Source organism: Natator depressus, chromosome 22 (genome assembly GCF_965152275.1).
Source record: "Natator depressus isolate rNatDep1 chromosome 22, rNatDep2.hap1, whole genome shotgun sequence".
Lineage (NCBI taxonomy): Eukaryota > Metazoa > Chordata > Testudines > Cheloniidae > Natator > Natator depressus.
The window spans coordinates 6,661,527-6,680,943 of NC_134255.1; the positions used below are offsets into that span (position 1 = coordinate 6,661,527).

The window sequence follows — 19,417 nt, forward strand, 5'->3', positions numbered from 1 at the left end:
ATATCCGCGGCCATGTTTGCAGATTGGATACAAATTTTGTATCTGTGCAGGGCTCGACAGACACAGTAAATGGACTGATGGCTTGTATCCCAGTAACTTTCCTGCGTTGTCCAAATGCTGTGGTTTACAGAGATGTGTTTATATGTATTTCTCTGGGACTGACATACCCTGGCCTTAAAACTCCCTCAGAGTCCAAACGCAAAAGGTCTGGAATAGGAGCTCATACCTAAACCCGCAGCTCATTTGGAACTGGTTCCAAATGACATGGCTTCAGGCCCATTCTTCTTTCTAGGGGACATAATGGGCGACCCTCTTAGGGTTGTGAGCGCCCCCCCCGTTCCCAATTAAGTCAATGGGATTTGAAAGTGCCATGTGCCAATTGTAAAGAATCCCAGAAAGAGTCACTTTCTTCTAAGACTGATCAAGAGACTTTATTAGAATAAAGAAAATAGTGTCACCTTTAAAACTATTCTGCCTTTCTCTCTCTCCCTCTCACTGCTTTCCTGTACAGCTTCTGCCGAGAACCTTTCCCCACCCACCTCACCTGTGCTGTCTCCTGCTACAGATTTAAAGAAACAGCACACACCTCCTCTAAGATGGTGCTCATCTTTCAAGATTGGATCCATACGCAGCTATGGAGTATAGATTATCATAAAGGGACCTGTCCTTCCAAGGCAGAGATTGTGGCTTGAATATATGAAGCAGGGTAGATTAATTAGGAAAGCAGTGTGTATTTTCCTTAGAAATGGTTAGTCCAGAATCACTCGTGCTGTGACATTTGCTACACAGGATTTCTTGAGCCAACCTGATGGTTTTCTTAAAAGCTACTTTGAAAAAAAAATCCACCTTTATTTATAAATGCTCTTCTCCAATGCGGGTAGAATAGGGCTCTGGAACGCTCTCCAACTGGACAGGGAGCCTGGGATAGAAGATGCTATACATAGCAATAACAATACTTAGCACCTACATCGTGCTTTTTCTATCCTTAGACCTTAAAACACTTTAAAAATGTGGCTAAGCACGATCATCCTCTGAGATTGGGAAACTGAGGCACAGAGCAGTTAAATGCGCTGCCCAAGGTCAATGGCAGAGGTGGGTCTTCTGACCCCCTCCACCTCCTGTTCAGTGCCCTGTCCATACTGCTTCCTGAATAGTACAGAAGTACAAAGCATTATTATTATTATTATAGGCAAGAGTTACTGGCATCCATCAGGGCTTTGCATTCAAGACCTTTATGGATTTTGGATTGTGTATATTAAAGTAGAGTTAGATGCAGGGGGATTAGCTATCTAATGCAGGGTTTTATACTGAGTTACCTTTGCTGCAGCCACCTAGCTGAGCTCTTGCTCTGGGAGTTTCTTAGACTTGTCCTATGTTCTGGGCTAATTAGTTAATGTCTGTGCAGTGTCTTGAAGATTTAAAAAGCATGGCATAAATATTAAATGTAATTATTAGCAAATAAGTATTAATTATCCTTCTGGTTAGTTTTTGTTAAGGCCTCCAAAGGCCTTCAGGCATGGGTGCCTCAATACATTCACACTTATTAATTAGTATTATTATGTAACCATGATAGAGAAACATTGAGTTGACAAGTTGCTAATGGGGATGGGCCTGAATCAAAGCCCTGGCTCTCAACAGCTCCAAAATTTGGGGAAATTTCATGTGTGGGTTATTTCCTAAATTGGGCCAAACCCAAACCCTCCAGAACTTTGGGAACGTTCAGCTATGGAACTGGATCTGAATTTGTCACTAAGTCCTGTGCCTAGTAGATAAATGTATATGCAGTTGATTTTTATGAGTTTATTTATTTGCATTTAATCTCTGTGAAGCACGTTGATGAAAAGCGATGTTTAATTGCTAGGTATTATTATGATAACAACAACAACTAATATTTACACAAATTAGGATAGTTAGTCTTCTGCTTGCAATTGATTCCAGGTGCAAAATTGCTGACACAAAATTGAAATCTGCTTTTAAAAACTGTGATCTTTACTTCTTACTTAGTCAACTACTTTCAGCTGTGAGACTCTACAGTGACAATTACTGTCGGAAGCCTAAGATAGCTGGATACTAGTATATCCATACTTTTCCTTCCTTCTCTCCTTCCTCAATAGCTTCAGAATATGTGGCAACCTGCAACTTATGAGAAATGAAAAATAACAGCCATGAATATTGTCAAGGCAACACACTGTAGAGCTGGCCCCTAATTCTCCTGTGTCTTGCACCCTGTGTTGTCATTTACCCCAGTGCAAAGTGGGTGTAAAATACCACAAATTCCATCTGATAGCATTTTTATACCCCACATTGCAGGTGTATAAACCACTACACAAGGTGCAGGGCAACAGAGAATAGGGCTCTTGGTCAGAAAATCTCAACAACAGCTGAAAACGGGCATTTTAAAGAGAAATTGCCACAAATGTTTGTTTTCTTCCCATTTTCCTCCAGCGCAGGACACACGGGGTGAAATCCTGGCTCCACTGAAGTCACTGGGGACATTGCCATTGATTTCAATGGCAGGTTTCAGAGTAACAGCCGTGTTAGTCTGTATTCGCAAAAAGAAAAGGAGTACTTTTTAAAGTACTCCTTTTTAAGCTGTTTAAAGGAGGGCTTTAAACTAGGTTTAAACTAGGTTCACCGGGGGAAGGAGACCAAAGCCCTGAGGTAAGTGGGAAAGCGGGATACCGGGACGAAACACAGGCAGGAACGGGGCCTGTGAGGGGCAGGCTCCTGCTTCATACTGAGAAGGAGGGGCGATCAGCAGGTTATCTCAAGTGCTTATATACAAATGCACAAAGCCTTGGAAACAAGCAGGGAGAACTGGAGGTTCTGGTGATGTCAAGGAATTATGACGTGATTGGAATAACAGAGACTTGGTGGGATAACTCACATGACTGGAGTACTGTCATGGATGGTTATAAACTGTTCAGGAAGGACAGGCAGGGCAGAAAAGGTGGGGGAGTAGCACTGTATGTAAGGGAGCAGTATGACTGCTCAGAGCTCCGGTACGAAACTGCAGAAAAACCTGAGTGTCTATGGTTTAAGTTTAGAAGTGTGAGCAACAAGAGTGATGTAGTGGTGGGAGTCTGCTATAGACCACCGGACCAGGGGGATGAGGTGGATGAGGCTTTCTTCCGGCAACTCGCAGAAGCTACTAGATCGCACGCCCTGGTTCTCATGGGTGACTTTAATTTTCCTGATATTTGCTGGGAGAGCAATACAGCGGTGCATAGACAATCCAGGAAGTTTTTGGAAAGCGTAGGGGACAATTTCCTGGTGCAAGTGCTAGACGAGCCAACTAGGGGGGGAGCTTTTCTTGACCTGCTGCTCACAAACAGGGAAGAATTAGTGGGGGAAGCAAAAGTGGACGGGAATCTGGGAGGCAGTGACCATGAGTTGGTTGAGTTCAGGATCCTGACGCAGGGAAGAAAGGTAAGCAGCAGGATACAGACTCTGGACTTCAGGAAAGCAGACTTCGACTCCCTCAGGGAGCAGATGGGTAGGATCCCTGGGGGACTAACATGAAGGGGAAAGGAGTCCAGGAGAGCTGGCTGTATTTCAAGGAATCCCTGTTGAGGTTACAGGGACAAACCATCCCGATATGTAGAAAGAATAGTAAATATGGCAGGCGACCAGCTTGGCTTAACGGTGAAATCCTAGCGGATCTTAAACATAAAAAAGAAGCTTACAAGAAGTGGAAGGTTGGACATATGACCAGGGAAGAGTATAAAAATATTGCTCGGGCATGTAGGAATGAAATCAGGAGAGCCAAATCGCACCTGGAACTGCAGCTAGCAAGAGATGTCAAGAGTAACAAGAAGGGTTTCTTCAGGTATGTTGGCAACAAGAAGAAAGCCAAGGAAAGTGTGGGCCCCTTACTGAATGAGGGAGGCAACCTAGTGACAGAGGATGTGGAAAAAGCTAATGTGCTCAATGCTTTTTTTGCCTCTGTCTTCACTAACAAGGACAGCTCCCAGACTGCTGCGCTGGGCATCGCAACATGGGGAGTAGATGGCCAGCCCTCTGTGGAGAAAGAGGTGGTTAGGGACTATTTAGAAAAGCTGGACGTGCACAAGTCCATGGGGCCGGACGAGTTGCATCCGAGAGTGCTAAAGGAATTGGCGGATGTGATTGCAGAGCCATTGGCCATTATCTTTGAAAACTCGTGGCGAACGGGGGAAGTCCCAGATGACTGGAAAAAGGCTAATGTAGTGCCAATCTTTAAAAAAGGGAAGGAGGAGGATCCTGGGAACTACAGGCCAGTCAGCCTCACCTCAGTCCCCGGAAAAATCATGGAGCAGGTCCTCAAGGAATCAATCCTGAAGCACTTACACGAGAGGAAAGTGATCAGGAACAGTCAGCATGGATTCACCAAGGGTAGGTCATGCCTGACTAATCTAATAGCCTTCTATGATGAGATTACTGATTCTGTGGATGAAGGGAAAGCAGTGGATGTATTGTTTCTTGACTTTAGCAAAGCTTTTGACACGGTCTCCCACAGTATTCTTGTCAGCAAGTTAAAGAAGTATGGGCTGGATGAATGCACTATAAGGTGGGTAGAAAGTTGGCTAGATTGTCGGGCTCAACGGGTAGTGATCAATGGCTCCATGTCTAGTTGGCAGCCGGTGTCAAGTGGAGTGCCCCAGTGGTCGGTCCTGGGGCCGGTTTTGTTCAATATCTTCATAAATGATCTGGAGGATGGTGTGGATTACACTCTCAGCAAATTTGCGGATGATACTAAACTGGGAGGAGTGGTAGATACGCTGGAGGGCAGGGATAGGATACAGAGGGACCTAGACAAATTGGAGGATTGGGCCAAAAGAAACCTGATGCGGTTCAATAAGGATAAGTGCAGGGTCCTGCACTTAGGACGGAAGAACCCAATGCACAGCTACAGACTAGGGACCGAATGGCTAGGCAGCAGTTCTGCGGAAAAGGACCTAGGGGTTACAGTGGACGAGAAGCTGGATATGAGTCAGCAGTGTGCCCTTGTTGCCAAGAAGGCCAATGGCATTTTGGGATGTATAAGTAGGGGCATAGCGAGCAGATCGAGGGACGTGATCGTTCCCCTCTATTCGACATTGGTGAGGCCTCATCTGGAGTACTGTGTCCAGTTTTGGGCCCCGCACTACAAGAAGGATGTGGATAAATTGGAGAGAGTCCAGCGAAGGGCAACAAAAATGATTAGGGGTCTGGAACACATGACTTATGAGGAGAGGCTGAGGGAACTGGGATTGTTTAGTCTGCAGAAGAGAAGAATGAGGGGGGATTTGATAGCTGCTTTCAACTACCTGAGAGGTGGTTCCAGAGAGGATGGTTCTAGACTATTCTCAGTGGTAGAAGATGACAGGACAAGGAGTAACGGTCTCAAGTTGCAGTGGGGGAGGTTTAGGTTGGATATTAGGAAAAACTTTTTCACTAGGAGGGTGGTGAAACACTGGAATGCGTTACCTAGGGAGGTGGTAGAATCTCCTTCCTTAGATATTTTTAAGGTCAGGCTTGACAAAGCCTTGGCTGGGATGATTTGATTGGGGATTGGTCCTGCTTTGAGCAGGGGGTTGGACTAGATGACCTCCTGAGGTCCCTTCCAACCCTGATATTCTATGATTCTATGATTCTACTTGTGGCACCTTAGAGACTAACCAATTTATTTGAGCATGAGCTTTCGTGAGCTACAGCTCACTTCATCGGATTCAATGGGAATCAGGATTTCTCCCAAGGGAGAGAAACCACTGGTTACTGAGAAGCCCTTTGATACTTGATTGGATTGCATTTCACTTTGGCAACACTCGTCTTCCTTGTCAGGCTAGTAAAGCTCAATGGACTGAAATGGAAACTGAATACGGTGCAAGCTGTACCGGTGAACTCCAATGGGGAGCTGTTGGACTGTGCACCCAGTGAGGAACCTTGATGAAAATGATTCTCTGGCACCAGCAGGAATGATTCTATGCTTCTATCTGAGCACTAACTGTTGCACGTTTCCCTCCAGCCTCCGTGAGACTGATGATTCCCATGGCTCTGTGACCTTTGGCTGAGTCTTGGGGCTATTTTTGGAAACTTTCAGAATGTTCCAGGAGTGCCCTTTGCCACTGCACATGTACAGAAACTTCGGCTTAGCTACAGCAGGCCTTTGTGTGCAACCAAAAAACAGAGAGCCAATTAAAAATCCTGGCTATGAGACCTCTCTTTGATCATCCAAGTGACTGTGCTCCCATGTACTGATCCCGAGTATAGGAATTGTAACGAGGTGCAGGCCTGGAACAAAGTAGACTCATCTTCAGAATCCCTGTTTAATACATAATAACTAGAGACGGGCCTGAGCTGTAAAGCTGAGATCTGGTTCCAAAGTCTGGGTCAGAGGATTTGGATCCAGAGTTTCAGTTCAGTCCATTATACAGATGGGAGTCAGCTGAAAAATGCAGGTCTGGATCAAAATCCAAACTGTTCCTAAGTTCTGGGTTATTCAGATCTCAAACCTTGGTCACTCATCATTAATATTAACTGTTTCATGGCGGACTTCTGAACCAAGTAACTGTACACCCAGCAAGTGTGATTTACCCATCATGAGCCCCGTCTTCACTAGATTTTGTTTGGCCCTCTAATTCCCAACAGGTGCAGTTCCACTGGCAGAAACTGTACTGTGCTGGAGATGAGACACACACAGACTCAGGTACGTCTACCATTGTATCATCTAATCCTGTTAGGTGAAACAATGGTAACAACAGCTGCACCCTCTCTACACCACAGATGCAAGCACTGGAGTAAGTTCATCCCTGATGTAAATCCACTCAGGCTCATGGTTTGAAACTAGGGATAGACTTGACTCTTTGTTTCTGTGCTGTGCACTGTTTGGGCCAGATCCTCAGCCGGTGCAATTACTTCAGTTGACCTACACTGACTTACCCTAGCTGAGAATCTGGCCCCCTATCTTCCATTATTGTAATCTCCTGGTTCATACTGGTGAATATTTTGAGGGATCCAGTTAGCCCCAGAAAAGCTTGAATATCTTAATTATTCCTCATGTTAGTTGGAATCTCTGTGTGTAACATTGTTGCTGTTGTTAAAAAACCTGATGGGAACCCTTTAACTCTGCCTGGTTTTGGCACAAATATCTGCTTGCTGAAACTAAGGGGGAAAGATATGGCATCCTGGGGAAAACTTAAAATAATTACTGCGGGTTTTTGGACGCAGCAGCAGCTGCTGCTGTCTGATCAAGCATCTGTGAGAGTCTGTTCCGAACATGACAGAAGATTGCCCATGTAGCACAGGGATAATACCTACCATCACCAGGTTTGGTCAATGGTAGCAACTGCCTGAAGACCTGATCCTCCTCTTAGGCCACATGTACGCTATGAGTTATGAGAGTGTAGATAGGTTGCAGTAGGGTGGCTGCTTTCTATATTGGCAGAAGGAGTTTTTCCATTGCTGTAGGTAATCCGCCTCCCTGAGCAGCGGTAGCTAGATCGACAGAAGCATTCTTCTGTCAGCTAAGCAGTGTATATACTGGGGGTTAGGTCTCTCAGGCATGTAACTTTTTCACATCCCTGAGCAACCTAGCAATTTCAATCTAAATTTTAACTGTAGACCAGGCTGGATTTACACTACTGCCCCGCCATGACAATCGTCTGATACTTCAGTTGAACTGGAATGAGTGAGAGGAGAGTCAGTGTCTTAAGTCATCACCTTAAAGCATCCCCTAAAAGTTTTCTTGCAGTACAATTTTGTGCAGACTTTGGTTGCCGAGCAGGGTGACAGGTACCTTGAAAATACTTATGTAGACACAGATAGACACATGTCACTATGGCTATGTCAGGACCAGATTCCCATCTGGTTTGCACAATGGCACATGGGTAGCAGATCATGGGTTACAGCTGCCCAGAGTGGGAGGAAAGTAGCCTTCATGGGGCTGTTCTGTTCTATCCTCACACAACTGGGTAGGAGTGGATGGGGAATGGGGAAAGTCTGCGCTCTGCTCACACAATGCACTGGCTAGAGAAGCTAGGTTGGTTTGCTGTGGGAAGTAGCTCCACCAGGTATTGGACCTGGTAGGAATTTCCTCCCCCTGGCAGGGGGTAGCTCTGATTCTTCCGTGGGGCTTTTGGCAAAGCCATGGAGGAGTCTTAAATCTGTCTCTGTGCTGTGCGGTGGTAGAAGAGACTGGAATCGTAGAATCATAGAAGATTAGGGTTGGAAGAGACCTCAGGAGGTCATCTAGTCCAACCCCCTGCTCAAAGCAGGACCAACCCCAACTAAATCATCCCAGCCAGGGCTTTGTCAAGCTGGGCCTTAAAAACCTCTAAGGATGGAGATTCCACCACCTCCATCAAAAGCTTTGTTAAAGTCAAGGTATATCATGTCCACCGCTTTCCCCACATCCACAGAGCCAGTTATCTCATCATAGAAGGCAATCAGGTTGGTCAGGCGTGACTTGCCCTTGGTGAATCCATGTTGACTGTTCCTGATCACCTTCCTCTCCTCTAAGTGCTTCAAAATGGATTCCTTGAGGACCTGCTCCATGATTTTTCCAGTGACTGACCAGTCTGTAGTTCCCCGGATTCTCCTTCTTCCCTTTTTAAAAGATGGGCACTATATTTGCCTTTTTCCAATGGTCTGGGACCTTCCCCGATCACCCACAGTTTTCATAGATAATGGCCAATGGCTCTGCAATCATATCAGCTAACTCCCTCAGCACCCTTGGATGCATTGCATCCGGCCCCATGGAATCCAGTATCGCTAATCCAAAGGTTCAAAAAGCATGAACCTGGACCCCCCTCAAATAATGAAATTTATCTTAAAAATCAGGAGATATTTTAAAAAAGAAATAATACATGCTGTTTTATTTGCCCTTTGAATTTTGAGACTTTTGGGTGCATTTGGGTCACTTTTTATAGCTTTTCTCTGCAACCATAAGAGTTCAAAACATACCTTTCAAAAAACCCCGAAAGCTGAGATTCCCATGCCATCCCACAACTCCAGGAGCTGGGGCTTTAAGTAAAATGCCAAATATCCTGAGACTTGTGATAAAATTGTGTGAACTGGCAAAACTGGGAATATCCATTGCAATTCATGGCTGTACAAGCAACCTAACAGAAGCCTGGGTGGCAGGTGTTTCTTTGCTTAGCTTTATGAATCAAGAAGAGGTGCTGATCTGAGCACCTCTGACAATCACCTACAATATACTAGGAGTACTTGTGGCACCTTAGAGACTAACAAATTTATTTGAGCATAAGCCTTCATGAGCTACAGCTCATTTCATCGGATGCATTCAGTGGAAAATACAGTGGAGAGATTTATATACACAGAGAACATGAAACAATGGGTGTTATCATACACACTGTAAGGAGAGTGATCACTTAAGATGAACTAATACCAGCAGGAGAGCGGGGGGACACCAATATCTATTCAGGGGACACCATCATAGGGCCTAATCACATCAGCCACACTATCAGAGGCTCGTTCACCTGCACATCTACCAATGTGATATATGCCATCATGTGCCAGCAATGCCCCTCTGCCATGTACATTGGGCAAACTGGACAGTCTCTACGTAAAAGAATAAATGGACACAAATCAGATGTCAAGAATTATAACATTCATAAACCAGTCGGAGAACACTTCAATCTCTCTGGTCACTCGATTTCTGATCTCAAAGTGACTATCCTTCAACAAAAAAACTTCGAAACCAACGAGACTCCAACGAGAGACTGCTGAATTGGAATTAATTTGCAAATTGGATACAATTAACTTAGGCTTGAATAGAGACTGGGAATGATTGATGCATTATAAAAAGTAACCTATTTCCCCTTGTTTATTCCCCCCCCCCCCACTGTTCCTCAGATGTTCTGGTTAAACCCTGGATTTGTGCTGGAAATGTATGCACAGTATGCATCCGATGAAATGAGCTGTAGCTCATGAAAGCTTATGCTCAAATAAATTGGTTAGTCTCTAAGGTGCCACAAGTACTCCTTTTCTTTTTGCGAATACAGACTAACACGGCTGCTACTCTGAAACCTAAAATATACTGACAGGTTTCAGAGTAGCAGCTGTGTTAGTCTGTATCCGCAAAAAGAACAGGAGAACTTGTGGCACCTTAGAGACTAACAAATGTATTACAGCATAAGCTTCAAAAACAGACTCCAATGAGAAACTGCTGAGCTTGAATTAATATGCAAACTTAGATACCATTAACTTGGGTTTGAATAGAGACTGGGAGTGGCTGGGTCATTACACATATTGCATCTATTTCCCCATGTTAAGTATCCTCACACCTTCTTGTCAACTGTCTAAATGGGCCATCTTGATTGTCACTACAAGAGTTTTTTTTTCTCCTGCTGATAATAGCTCATCTTAATGAATTAGCCTCTTACAGTTTGTATGGAAACTTCCACCTTCTCTGTATGTGTGTGTGTGTGTGTGTGTGTGTGTGTGTGTGTGTGTGTGTGTGTGTGTGTGTGTGTGTGTGTATATATATATATATATATATATTCTTAACTATATGTTCCATTCTATGCATCCGATGAAGTGAGCTGTAGCCCACGAAAGCTTACGCTCTAATAAATTTGTTAGTCTCTAAGGTGCCACAAGTACTCCTGTTCTTTTTTCTAAAATATACTAATCCCCAAAGAAACAGACAGCATCTCCATATCCTAGAACAAAAACTAAATAACCAGCAACACAGCCATAAACCAAATCCCCCTATAGATCACCCCCAATAGTTCCTACTTCTTGAGCAGCACTTCTAAAATGATGAGTATTCTGCTATGCCCTGAAGATTGACAGATACATGCTATCGCAGACCACAGTGGGGAATACGTCCCAAAGAAAAGGGGCCTGACAAGGAATGCTCTCTGCGAGAAGCCCCTTCACATTTATACTGAGTGGAGGACCCAGTTCTTGTATCCCTGCTAATCTGTTGTGGCAGTATGGCACAGTGAGAGAGGTGCTGCTGCAGGTAGGAAGGTCTGAAGATAGTTAGAGCTTTCTAGTTCAATACCAATGGTTTACCCTCCACCCCGAAATGCATAGGCAGCCAGTGCAGATCTTGGAGCACCAGTTGCCTATGCTCCCGGCGAGAAATTCTGCACCCGTAGCAGCCTGCTGTGTCCTGCACTAACTTTAACTTCCAAATGAATTTTCACTTCAATGCCTCCTTCTGTGATGGGAGTGCTCTGTGTCTATATATGTGGAAATAGGTCGTTAATAGACAAGGTCCTAATAGATGGTGCTCCAGAATCTGTAGCATATTGTGAGGCTAGGAACTATCAAGAGATTTTTAAAAAATAGACAGTACATTTTGGGATCTTTTTATTTGCCTTCCATTGTCAGAGCATTTAGGGTACATGTTTTCCAGCTTTTCTCTGCCACCACAAGGGCTGGCACCTTAAGTTTTATTTCTAAATGAAATCTGAAATTCCAAGGTAGTAACCAAACTCTGACAGTGGGAGCTTGAGCTCTAAGAGAAACAGCGCATGTAGCTTATGCTCAAATAAATTGGTTAGTCTCTAAGGTGCCACAAGTCCTCCTTTTCTTTTAGTGCATATAGTGAGACTTGCGATAAGATTGCATGAATTGGCAACACTGCTGTTCACATTCAGACCCCTCTTAAACACCTGCTTCTCCCATGCTCCTTACCGTGAACCAAGCTTATTTGAGAGTATGTGTATTGACTTGTAGTATCATTATACTCCACACCTGAACATAGCCATTATATGAACAACATACCCCCATATCTCAATGTCTGTACTTTGACCCGCTAAACTTTTACCCCCAATCGGGGAGATTGCAGATTATTCCTTACGCCACCTGTTCCTAAACCGAATTTTGCACCCCTTGGTAATCTGTACCTTATTCCCTGATAACTAGAAACTTCTATACTTAAACTCTGTACCGTTTTCTTTTTACTTCAACATCATCTTAATAAAATTATTAAATCTATTGCCTATTTGGTGCAACAGGTGATCTTGGCCAGAGAACCAGACAACAGGCAATTATATATATTATTGTCATTCCTCTTTCTCCTTGCCTCTGAATATGTGTCTGTGCATAGATTGTGACCCCCTCTGAACACCATCTTTCTCCAGCATTTGGAAATCGCTTGGCAAATATTGGATGCTACCCTGATTACATAATACATAATTACAGAGTGTGCTGGTCCTAATATGAGAACGTAGGTTTCCTTGTACTTTTGAATATGGGTCATGAAGGAGAGGGCCTATAAAAATGTAACATCAGAGCTGGGAGTAGATAAGACAGCATTCAGGGGAGCTAGACCAAACAGCATGAGATTTCTGCTGTGTCGGCAGGAAGATAGCAGTTCCGTGAGCTGTGCAGGCCACACTGCCCAGCCTGTTGCTGCCTGACTGCCATCCTGCCCTGACACACAGCGTTATCGCCAGTGCGACAGGTGCATTTGGACAGAGAGAACCAGCCATGGGTACCTATGAAAAGGCTGATGAAGGACGAAATGAGCCCTGCCCGGTGCTATAGGAAATGTCCTCCTGGGGAAGTGGGGCATCATGTGCCTGCCGAAGCCTTGGGCTGCTGTGGCATACCACGAGAGGGGAGAATGCACACAAGTGCTCTCTGAAAGAAAGAGGCATCTATGGATAGTTCTGCAGCCAGCTCCAGTGTGGCTGGAGCAGGGAGGGATACATGCCTGCTCCCCATGCCAACGAGGCTGAAGGGAGAGGGTCAGCCCGAGGGAAGGTGTTACCATTGCTGCCCTCCATCTTGATTTCTGCTGGGGGGGAAAGCGGGTGCTTTAGGTTATGTCTGTGGCTCCATAGAAGGCCTGTTGACAGAGGCTGCTAAGGGGGATGGTGAAGCCGCAAGTCCTATGCTGCCTTGATCATACTACCTCCTTCCCCAGTACTGACCAGTTCTTGGACAGCACTAGCCCCTGCAGTGCAAGAAAGAAACTATGCTATGATATCCTCTCCTCCTGGGGATTTGCTCTCCAGGGATCCGGCACTAAGACCCTGCACTAAGGTTTGCACTAGCTTTCTGGCTGCTGGAGCAATCAGGGTTACTACTCTTGTTGGGACAGATCCTCACCTCTCACTTCAACAGAGCTTCACTAATTTACACCAGCTGAGGGTGTGGCCTGTGAATAATAAATGCCCTTGCGGTGAAATTCACCTTTGTGCAGAGAGCAGGCACAAGGACTATGTACCACCTAGATCTCACTTAAAGGCCAGATCCTCAGCTGGTGTAAAATGACTTGGATGCCGATGTGCATGAGCTGAGGATCTGGCCTGAGGAGTGACATAACTAGACCACAGGCTTTGTGCTGGTACTCTGCCCCAGGGTGAATTTCACCCACTGCCTGTTTGCTCCAGCACTAACAGCCTCAGTGGGATTTTCAGAAGCACTCAGCACTGGCGTAATCCTGCTCCCATTGAAGCCAGGTGTAAAACTCTGATTGATTTCAGTGGGAGCAGAATTAGGCAACCCCTGAGCAATTATGCAAATGACTTATCTTTCCTTATTTCTAAGCAAGCCTCATCCAAAAAAATTACCAGCAATTTTTTTAACAAAAAATTGGATTTTTGATTAAACAGACATTTTTGTGGAAAGTATTGGCTTTCTTAGAACATTTTCAATATTTTTGTCAGAAAAATGAAAAATGACAGCCAAAATTTTTGGTTGCTGAAAACTAATTTTGTTGTTCTCTTTTCAGTTTTTTGATGAAAATTCCCCATTTTCTGCTCAGCTCCATATTTAAGGTTTCTTTTCTTCTCTTCGAGGCTAGATCTTTTCTTCCTTCAGGCCGCCTTCACTTTCACCGCAGTCTGAAGCTGACGTTTCATTTGGAAAATGAACTAAACTCCTCTTTGGTTTCCTTTTGTTTTGACACTTAGGACGGTGCAGATTTATAGACTTTCCTGTGTCGTAAGTTCATTTTCTTCTTTTATTTACCTTTCGCTGCAGCGTGTTCTGAGTGAGATCTCATTCTGCCTCCAAGCTGAGCTAACCTGCCAAGGGGAGCTGATCCATAAATCTTTCCTTCCTTCTTTCTTTCTTTCCAAAACAGAATTAGCTGACTTTGCCCAGGAGGAGAAACTGTTCTGCCATTGCCAGCAGTCACAGTGCAATTAATTAGTGCTTTCCCTTTTCTCCCCTAGTTTCTATTTGTCTGTGTCAAAGGTATGCAGCATAGATCGCACAGAGCCCAGAGGTGGAAGGAAGAAGTTAAAAAAAAGATTTGTTTGAAGTACTTAATTTTCATGAAACTTTTGAAATGTGATCCAGTGGGGGTTGTGGTGGTATATATTGTGTCACGTCCAGTGGTCATAAGAAGTTTAATCAAAACCTTCCAACAGATGGTTGGAGCGGACTTCAGGTCGGTCTCATGAAAAGCAAGTGTTTTCAGTTCCTGTTAGCACATCTGGGCTCAGAAACGGCTCAGGGGAACTTGATTCTCCATTGGCTTGCACCTTGTGTTCACGTCTGTGGGAAGTGGATGTAACATGCTGCCATATGGATCTGAGTTATGCCTGAGAAATGAGCCTGATTTGACTGGTAAAAAGTCTCATTCTGGATTAAATCCTTTTGGGGAAATGGGATGATTTTCGGTGTTTTCTTGGTGTTCATGATGAAAACCCCCCACAAAATATCCTTTTGAATTCTGAGTCTTTTTGTATTTTGTTATGAATATTTTACATGCCTCTAACTTGGAACCAGGACTCCTGGGTTCTATTCCTGGCCCTGCCACGGAGGCAGTATGTGGCTTTGAGCAAGTCAGTTAACCTCACTCTGGCTCATTTATTCATCAGTAAAATGGGCACAATATTAGTCATTCATCTCATAGGGACAGTGTAAGGCTTGACTGATTTCTTTTAAAAACACTTGGAAATGCTCAAACGAAAAGTGCTATAGAAATTCAAAGTATTATTATTATATGACAACCCGTGGATAAATCAGCCTTAACATCTGGTCACTTCAGGGACAGTCCAACTGTTGTTGGTGTTGGGTACAGTGATATGGGAAAGTCTATAGTCTGTATCCAACTGAAACTGTTCAGTAAGACAGAGTTACCGAGTGGAAAAACAGCTGTCTCAGCTCCTTTACATTTGAGACTGAGCAAGTCATGACAGCACTGAGCAGACGGAGCCATTTGCCAATATTTAATTTGTTGTAGATTAAGAAATTGCTTCATTTCCACAATTACTGTGTCTGTCTAGAGAAGGATCCAAACACTGTTGAACTCTGGGATGTTCAGAATCTATATTTGGATCCAAACTTAGGGGTGTTTGAAATCCAGAACTGTGTTTGGATTTGAATTGTGCAAATGGAATCTAGATACAATAGTGACTGAAACATTATCAATGGTATATCTAGATAGAACAGGAAGGGCTTTGTATCCAAACACCCCCAATCTTTGAGGTATCTAGATTCAGATCAGTTTGTACCCTAGCTTTTTACTTTATGATCTAGAGCCTAGATTCCTCAGTGATCAATGCTCTATAAATGTACCTAGCTAGTCAGACCCATGGGGCCTCCTCAACGCCTCACTTACACCTGTATGGCTGGGATTTTGGGAGTTGGGTGCCTAACTCTCTAAGGCTCCTTTGAAAGTCTCAACCATATCACTCTGCTGGCTACAATGCTGCTATTCCTGATTTAAACCAGTGAAAGAGGAGACCAAGGATCATAGACTTTGGCCCATTTCTGTAACTGTAACCTTCCCTCAGACAGTGTAAGGTAGTCTCAGATCCCAAATATCTTTCTGAGTGCTCTCCTTGCTGTATCTCTCAACCATCCTGCATGGCAAATTCTCCTTATTCCTTCAGAACTAGGGATGAGAAATCTGAGAAACCTTGTCAGGTGCTGGAGTGAAGGTGAGGCATCTTCACTGAATTATAGAAATGTAGGGCTGGAAAGGACCTCAAGAGATCATCTAGCCCATTCCCCATGCCAAGACAGGACTGAGTATATCTAGAAAGAAGCTTAAACATGAAACTTTCATTTGGGCAGAGACCATCTTTTTGTGCTATGTTTGTACAGCACCTAGCACAATGTGTTCCTGGTCTATGAATAGGACCCCTAGAGGCTATGGAAATACAAATAATAAATTATTATTTACTATTATTATTAATAATGGTCAATTAAAGAGATGCTGCTACAATTGTTTGGCCCAATATTTGACCTACAGTTTTTTTTAATATTCCTAAATAATAAATGAATAGAAAATAGTTAGAGCTAACGGCTCTAACAAGCTGCTTACTGCCTAGCACTCTTGAGCAGCCTGACAATAGCAAATCCTGACTTGCGACCCAGCATTCATGGGTAACGGACCAGATTTTCCAAAGTAAGTGCGTGCTTCTGTATAGAGACCAAAATAAAAAGGTGCTGAGCTCTTTTGAAAATCTGGCTAGATGTGTCACAACAGGATTTGCTGGGTGCTGAGCACTTTGGAAAATACATCTCTTATTTAGGGGCTTAAATGGGAGTTAAGCACTTAGAAATATGGTCCCAGTTGAGGGGACTGAGTACTTGAAGATCTGGAACCATGCTCTCGTGAAATCTGGTTCCTTGTGCTTCCCAGCATTCATCAATTGTCATACATTGTGTCTTACCCTGCACACCTAACACTACAATAAAAAACATACACATAGGCCAGTGATCATGGTACAAGGAAGGAGATTCCCTTTTCCCCTCTACACATTCCTCTTACATAAGTAGCTTTCGGCACTCTAAAGAACAATCCCTGATGTCTGAGTTTTTCCTAGCTCTGGGAGCTGTTCTAGTTCTCCCACTGTGCAGCCCCATGTGCCACCCCTAACCCAAAGAAGAATGCTGATTGCTCTGCTATAAAATGCCCTTTGCTAAGCTCCCTACAGGCCAGTCCCTTGTAAAAATGCTTCCCTCTCAAGGTTTCAATCAGCTGGAGCCCTTCAGAAGTTTCTGAGCTTGGGTGATCTATTGCTCTTTAACAATCTTGTGGTTTCTTCCCTGCTACACTGGAAACACGCAGGGGTGTAAGGGAGAAAGTATCAGTGAGATGTCTGGCTGTGGCCAAAAGCCACCTATGTGCAAGAATAGGAATGGTATTTTGGGCTCTGAGAAAAGATTTGGAGTGTGAGCCCTGCAGCAGAGCAGGGAGGTCTTGGGCTCTGTACCAGGGTTGGGAAGCTGTTAACCAAGACCTCCTGATATTGGAGTAGGAGATAGAGTGGGCCATATCCAATCCTGTGTTGGCACAAGGGATGGTGTTTGCCCTCTCCCTATCCTGGGCCTGATGGGGGCTGGTAGGGGCCCTTGAGGCTGCCCTATTATAGCCCAGCTGCTATGGCCCCCATGGATCATAGCAGCAGGACAAGGCTTAGGACTGCCACCCAGCCACTCCACCAACATGTCTTTGGTCCCACCCAATATCATCCCCTGTGCCAGGACTTCCTGCCAGGCAGGGCAGGGGTAGAGTTGGCCCCATGGTTCCTGCAGAGGGCCTCCTGCATTGGGGGTATTCTCCAAGTGGGGGGCCCTGCAGCTTGTTTGCCCTGGTGTAACTGGCACAAAGGAGGCTGCAGGCTGGGGGTGAGCACATCGCCATTCATAAACCACAGTGGCAGAGAAAGAAATGGCAGTGGTCTCCTGGCGAGATGGTTCCAGTGCAGTGGGCGAAGTTCTGCCCTAAGTTACTCCCATGCAACCCAGCTGGTGTCAATGAGGCTGTGGAAGTATCAGTGAAGGCAGAATTCAAGACACTGGGCACTGGAAAGTGAAGGGCTGAGCTGTACCTAAACTTACCCTCTTTGTACAGCCATTGGGGGGTAAATTGGGGCAGAATTTGGCCCAGCGGGCTGGTGGATTTGTAAATCACCGTTGTCACGAGGTGCCAAAGGATCCATAGAAACAAAACATCACTGTTTTTTTCTATTACACCAGTTAATGGTTGTTGGTAAATTCTTGTCTTCTCTTGGATTTCAGGTTTTGTTTTTGTTTGAAATTGAATAAAGTTTTGATGTGAAGGGAAAAATAGTGGTAGAGATCACAGCAATCAGCTGGGTTTTGTAGATCGCTGCAGCTACTGGTGGGGTTTGGATAGCACTGCAATCATTTAGTCAGATATGACTAAATTCAGCCATCTTTCTTAGAACTGCCCTTTTTTAAGACTTCACCATGATTATGTAATTTTTGATTATCGAGCTGCTAAGTGCAGGCTTATTCTTTGGCTTGCTCTGCGCTACTCACCATGGGGAGCATGACTGATTATGTCTGACACCCCTGTCCTCTAGCTCAGAAGACAATAATAGAATCTAATCCTGGTTGCATGAACAATGAGATTCTGAAAGGATAATTTATCCAGAAAGAGAGAAACTCACAGGCTTTTAACACAGCATTTGTAACGTGATTGCTCATTCTCTGAGCCAGATGGTCAGCCCCTTACTTTCAACCGTGAACAGTTGCTCACACTAAGCCCAATGAGATCCACAGAGCTGCTTGTGTAAACAGGTGCTCATCAGTAGCAGTAAGAGGTTCACAATCTGGCCCAATGATGGTACTCATACCTGGCCTTTCTAGAGCACCATTTGTCTAAAGATCTCAAAGCACTTTACAATCATTAATTAAACCTTAACTCCCTAGGTAAGTCTTAGCTCTGAGGTAAGGATTATTATTCCAGTGTTACTAATGGGGAAACTGAGGCACAGAAAAGTGATGTGACTTGCCCAAGATCACACAGCAAGTCAACTGTAAAGCAGTGAATCGAATCCAGGAGTCGTGACCCAACATTTCTTGTTCCTATCGCACCACAATGAAACGCACATTCCCCACAAATTGGTCCAGTTTCACTGTACAAAGGTGTAAGAGGATGCCTGATTTACAGGGCTTAGGACCTGGAATGCTGCTGAAGTAGACCCAAGCCTGGGTTGGGAAGCCTGGGTCGGAATCAGAACTTCCACGAGCGTTTGGGCATGTTTGGATTTGATGTTCCAGAATGGCCCCCGAGCCACAAAGATTGGTGCTTGAGCCAGAGCTGAACTTCTTCCTAGTTCTGAGGGTTAGTACAACCCTGATGGTTCAGTGTGGGCCCATTTCTAGGGATTCATTCGGTGCTGACAGAGAAGGAAAGTTGCACAGATTAAATGACTGACGGGCATAAAGTTTGGTTTGATTTCATCTCTCAGCGAAACTACATGGTAAACTGAACCACCTCTACTGCATAGATCACTCACGGCTAGAACTGAGCACACAATTGTTTTTTTCGGTTTGGTGGCTGAACCTAACAATCCAAAAAAAAATCATCATATCGGGTTGACCCAAGACAATATTTTGTTTTTTTTACGTTTAGTTTTTGGATTTTTTTTAACCTTTTTATTTAAATAGATCTAATTACATTTAGAAATTAAATCTTGTTTTGAAATGAAAAATCAAAATGTTTCATTTTTGAAAGTGTCTAAATGAAACGTTTCAGATGTAA

The 19,417-nt window shown here is 44.3% G+C and overlaps 1 protein-coding gene across 1 annotated transcript in view; it reads left to right on the plus strand.

Annotated features, from left to right (window-relative positions):
* BARX2 (BARX homeobox 2) overlaps positions 1-19,417 on the plus strand; it is a 54,819-nt gene that overhangs the window by 24,719 nt on the left and 10,683 nt on the right. The gene's annotated exons all lie outside the window — the stretch shown is intronic.